The sequence below is a fragment of the Stegastes partitus genome, unplaced genomic scaffold (genome assembly GCF_000690725.1).
Source record: "Stegastes partitus isolate 25-593 unplaced genomic scaffold, Stegastes_partitus-1.0.2 Scaffold13, whole genome shotgun sequence".
Taxonomy (NCBI): Eukaryota; Metazoa; Chordata; class Actinopteri; family Pomacentridae; genus Stegastes; species Stegastes partitus.
Genome location: NW_007577744.1, coordinates 897,046 through 903,097, shown reverse-complemented (window position 1 = coordinate 903,097; position 6,052 = coordinate 897,046). Strand labels below are relative to the sequence as shown.

Sequence of the window (6,052 nt, the reverse complement as noted above, 5' to 3'; positions counted from 1 at the left end):
TTTTCGCTTCCTTTTCCTCCCTCCTTCAGCCCCCCATCTGGCAGGTACAAGGCCTGTGGATGCAGCAGCATTCTTCCAGTCACGACTCCAGCAGCCTTCTGGGTAGTCTGGCAGGCCAGAGCTGGACAGCTGGTATGGTAAAAATTCTCCTTCCCTCTCTGTCTCTTCACTCGTCTAAAAGCCTCTCCCCTTCCTCTTTAACTGGGGCCATCTCTCTCTCCCGCTCCTTCCTTGTTCACTCTGGCGACAGGCCACAGTTCTGTCCCTGCCTTTTCCACCTGAAATCTCCAAGAGCAAAGACTAAAGTAGGTGTGGAAAAGGTTCTCCGCGTGTTTATTATCTGTGTGTGTGTGTGTGTGTGTGTGTGTGAGCGTGAAGAGAGGAAGGTGGGCTGGCACGCATTAGCCACGACGACAACTGCTCCTTGTAATTCCTTTGAGGATGCAGTCTGGGCATCAGCCAATCACCCTAACCAGCACAGCTTACACACCCAAAAACACACACACACAGACACACACCCACACACACACACACACACACACACGGCTCCAGCCAGGAGGACCAGGTGTGGGCATACAGTCAGTGTCACTAGGCTTAAGTATGTGTGCTTCTGTAAATGGTTACAAGTGAGTCCCTTTGCCATTACGACGCACAAGAATAGATAGACAATGAACAAAAGGTCTTTGGAACAATACTTAAGTGATTTATTATAATTCAGGGAAACAAGGGGAGCTTTTAACACATTCAGGATTGATTTCATATAAAATAGTCATAAGATAGGAAAATGCGGAAATGGTGCTACTTTTTTAAACAATTACCCCTTGTGTGGCTGTGGAGCCACTACCTTAGCAATGAGCCCATCGATCCTGCAGTTGACACTACAACACAATAAAACAGTAAACAGTGTTAAATTTAATTTTGACCTTTATGACTGCAAAATTTGTAAGAGCTAAACCACAAAAAAGTACACATACTTAACCCAAATAGCCAGGGGGCTCTCATACTTTCTCAATTATTGTACAACGTGAGGAAACCCATCTACGATATAAATAAATATACTATCTTTGCAAGATAGAAAAAAAAAAGTGCATGAGCATTTTTTTTCATTTCCTTCTAAATTGCTACCGTTTTCACACCTCTATCAATGTGATAAATCTTGCATTGCTAGCTCACTGTGTATTACAGCATTTGCTTTCATGGTTAGTTGTTAGACAACATGTAAACCTGGATATAGGTTTGGTATCATGTTGTATTAAAAAATAGAATTGTGTGAGAGATAGAGGAGGAGACAAGTGAGAAGTCAGGATAAAGCACTGTGCACAAAAAGTAACTTGGAAGAAAATCAATTATGCATTCATGGAGGGGTGAGGATCTAAACAGTACTGCCTAAGAGAGGCAAGAGAGGAGCTATAATGAAATCCTACTGTAGGAAGGGAAGGGTGTGTGTGTGTGTGCATGTGTGTGAGGGAGGGAGAGAGAGAAAAAGAGTGCAGTGTGTGTGTGTGTGTGTGTGTGTGTGTGTGTGTGTGTGTGTGTGTGGGCTGGGGGGTGATCAGCTCCACTGTCTCCCCCAACTCATCCTCTCAAAGGAATAACATTTTCTCAACTTTTCTCCTCTTTTTCTGTCATAATTAGCATTCTGTTCTCAATTTGGCCGCTTAATTAGGTGTACATAACCTTGGATTTCCAGTAATGGAAAACCGGAGGGCTAGCGAGATGAAGCCATCATCTTCAGTGATTAAGATACCTGCAAACTATTGTACACAGCCTCTTCTGTATTCACATCATTACATGGTCAAATTAACATTTTTGTTCCACCTGTCTCAGGCTAAGGTAGCCTGGGTGTAGCTATAGAAATGCCTGCGAGCCAGAGCGACGGTGAGTCGACATACTAGAGACATTGCCTGAGGGCCACCATGGCTTTAATAGAAATGCTATCCTTCAAAAACAGGCCTGAGAAGAAATTGACAAGAAATACAGATTGGTAGGGGTGTGTGTGTATATGTGCATGTGTGAGTGTGTGTGTTGGTGGGTAAGCTGTGTTTCGGTTTTTGAGCGGGACAGGGGCAGAAATAAAGAAATACAGTGAAAGGGAGAGAAAGTGAATGAGGGAAGACAGGAGCATGAGGAAGGGGAGATGGAGAGCCTTTGAATGTGTTCCTGCCTCCATGCTAGACTGAGCTGGGACTTGAGGGAGCGGTAGAGTGGTTGGCGGGTGTTGGCATAATGGCGGGTGGGGGCTAAGTCTCTGTGTCTGTGTTCTTAGGCACAGCGAGGTTATGCAAATGCTCCGTCAGGCAGAGGGCAAGGCTGAGTAGGTTACTGACGGGCCGTAGAGTACACAACATGTCCCCCACTCAGCCAGCCAGACAGCCAGTAGAGACACTGACAGAGAACAGAGAGGGGGTGAGAGAGAGAGAGAAAGAGAGAGAGAGGGGAAGAGACTACTGGGGGAATAATAAGAGCCAAAATCACCAGCGCCGCTACCTTTCCAACTCTTCCTCCTTCCCTCCACCTGGCTTGATTAAAGCTGGCCAAGAGAAACCTAAAGAGACTTTTATATCATCTGGATCCACACCACTCTGGGTTCAGCTCTGCTCCTTGCTGTCACTGTTGACTGACACACGTCAATACTTGTACTCCCAAAGTGTCCCAAGTAACATCAGAGACAGTTTTAGGTTATTAATTTAAAAATGCTGACACGACACTATAACAGAACTATAATTACTAGTAGTTCCCAAACCGAGGCCCTGGATCCATCCAGTGGTCGCAAGAATACTCTCGGGATGACAAGAGGAAGGGGAATAAATGCTGGAAAAATATTGTTGGATTACTGTCATTTCCGGACTATAAGCCGTTACTTTTTTCACACGCTTTGAACACTGTGGCTTAAACAATGATGCAGCTAATTTATGGATTTTTACGATTTTTACAACTTTGCCTCGAGATGAAAGTGACATTGAGAGCGACAACGAAAGACAGACTGAGGAAGTGTGTGATGAAGTAATTCTGGGGCTGTTCAATTCCAACACTGAAGAAGACAACTTAAGTGCGCAGGAGGAAGATGAAGATAGCGATCAATGATATTTCCTGGTAGGCTACTGTTTTTTTAAATTTATTTTTTAACCAGCCGTGTAGGAAAAAAGCATTTACGGTACATATTCGTGTATGCTACCGGTACGTACTTAATTAAAAGTTAAAAAAATCTTTCTGTGTAACATCTTCCTGAATAAATATCTCCTGATACAATGTGGACACCTGTGGCTTATAGACCAGTGCACCCTATATATGTATTTTTTTTTTCTTTTTAAAGTTAGTGGGTGCGGCTTATATTCAGGTACGCTCAAAAGTTCGAAAATTACGGTACACAAATCCAGTGGCGGGTCGTGTATTTTACTCCTAGCCCTTCAGTAGCGTCCTACCTGAATCAGACCACCTCTTAATACTGTCATTATGACGCCAAGGCTATAGAAACCATCAGTATTATGCAGAAAGGCAGTACAACAGGATGTTGCATTGCAGACAGGTATCTCATGTAGTGAGAATGAATGTCATTACGAAAGCAAGAAACCCAGTTAAAACAGTTCAATAAGTCTCCTTTAACTGTAGTCACAGCTGCACCACATACACCACATCAGGGTTCTCACTAAGCCATTTCCCTGAAAAACCACGCTGTGTCTTGATCCGCTACGCTGTCTTTCAAGCTGCGTGTTTGGAATATTTTACAGTAAAATGTGCAAATTTTCCTAAGAAACTCGTTTCTCTACCGTTGTCTTCGCTGCTAAGGCTGCTATTCATTAGCAGCGAACGTCTTAGCTAACAGGGGGAGTGTCGCTGTCAAACGTTTCTGGTGAGAACCTGCACATCTAACAGGAGCATCAATATCAGCCCAATAAAATGACAAAAATATATATTTTACTCATCAAAACCTGTGATTATTTGAACACAAAATCCATCCCCCTTTCTTTCATCAAACAGTTCAATCCGTGCGTTTACTTCCAACACGTCCTGTTCTATTGTCATGGAGGCTAATGCTGAAAGTTGAGTCCGTCCAGTCATGTTTCTGTCATAAGTTTTAATTTACTGTAGGGCTGAGAATGTCGGCTTGCTTAACTTTTTTTTTTTTAAAAATGTCATACTTATACAATAAAGTTTTAGCTTGTGCAGGTCGCTACAGATAGCAATCGATAGCTTTGGCTAAGCTCTGTGACCATCCAATCAGAGGACATGAAAGTGCTGACATCATCGCAGGTCAGCTAGCTGGCCCTGGGACCACAACTCTAAATCTGATTGGTTAAAGCAACAGTTTCATTACAATACATTTTAAGCTACATGGGCCTGCACTTTTGATTCTGAAGGCCTCAGGGCAGATTTCTGTGACCCTGGCAACACATGATGGCTGAAACATGATTGGATTAAAAAAAAACAAAAACAAAAAAACCTCTAATCTAAACATTCACTGCTGGAAGCACCACAGTCCAGAGACACGCTATTAAATGAAGAAAGCTAAAAGATTAATTGGAAAATTTTACAACGTAAGTCAGTGATTCTGATAAGAGTTTAGACCAGCAGAGAAGGCCTCGCTGGCCCTGCCGGCACACCACTGCACAAATTTGACTTTTCAAATTGTTGCAAAGTTAAAATATTGGATAGTTTCACCTCATCAGGTCACTAACAGCTATTCAAATGAAACAATCTTTATAAGTTTCAAGTGGAAATTATACTTTTTGGTGGACACTATCAGGTTATATCAATGGGTTGCATGAAGACACTGCCTCGATTTAAGGTGTCACAAGCCAAAAAAGATAGGAAACCAATACACAAGCGAGCCACAGTCTGTCAAAATATGTAACATTACTGGCTTCATCAATCTGTTAAAGTGACGGCATCCTGTCATTCAGATGAAGGTCATCTTTACGTTAATGTTCCTCACGGCTTCAGTAAAATATAACCACGACAGTGACAGAGAGAGTCACAGTACAAGTGCAATATTTGCCACACCCATGATATTGGACAAAGCATCAAAGTTCAAGGAGCTACTAATAAACAAAAGCATAAATCTAAACTAATAGCAAGTTGGTCAACATGGAGGACAGGATCAGTCAAGATCTAGCAACAAGTCACTCTGTGTACTTTCCTTCACTTCAGACAGGTGAGCTGTAACACATAGTCATACATATTGGTTTGATAGCAGAAGTCCTCATATTGAGTCATGAGCACCATCACTGCCATTGGGATATTATTTTACCGTAAAAGTTGGATCCGTTTTTTTTTATTATCTGCTCTTGACACATCTCACCTCACTGTGGGCTCATTGTTCACTGCAATAGAAAGTCCTGCACTTCTATGGAAACAGCACAACCATGACCAGAAGTAGAGAGAGCTAAAAATGTCTTCTGTGCAGCATGATACAGTTATAATCCAGTAAATCATAAGGAAATTACTAAATTAAATGCTTTAATTGTTATTATTATTTGTTTTTGTTGAAAAAAAAAGTGAAATCAGCATGCACAACATTTTTCCAAGTGTCCACAGGTATTATCAGTACTTGGGAAAAAACTAGGATAGATATGATAGATATTTTATGACTTAAAGTTTTTTCTTCTTTTCTTCCAATTTTTTCTTTTATCTGCTCTGTGTAAACACAGCCTGCCGTTCATACCAATCCAGCCAAAAAGTATTTAAATGTTTGTCACATGACTGTTCGGCGCAGCTGAGCAACTAATGGTTTCTTGGTTGCAACCAGGAGCACAGATTTTTTTCTCTCTTTTTTTTTTAACAGATTTTATCTGGTTAGTTGAAACTTCTTGGTGGGTGAATTTTTAAACGAGACGTGCAGAATAAAAGTATTTTCATGAAATATTTAGATTTTAATCTAAGATTTGGCTATGTTTCCTGACTAAATGGCGCATCATTGATTAGTTGTTCATCAGAGAGTTCAAACTCCAACGTTTATAAAGTTTCTTGCTCTGACAAATGGTGTCATTTTGGCTATTTTGTAAGAACAACATGCTTATCAAATACACCAGCAGGTTCTGAGGTTCAGAGGGTT

General features: G+C 41.4%; 1 protein-coding gene across 1 annotated transcript in view; it reads right to left on the bottom strand.

Moving 5' to 3' along the window:
• The window catches only part of arb2a (ARB2 cotranscriptional regulator A), a 172,625-nt gene that overhangs the window by 163,768 nt on the left and 2,805 nt on the right, over positions 1-6,052 (bottom strand). The gene's annotated exons all lie outside the window — the stretch shown is intronic.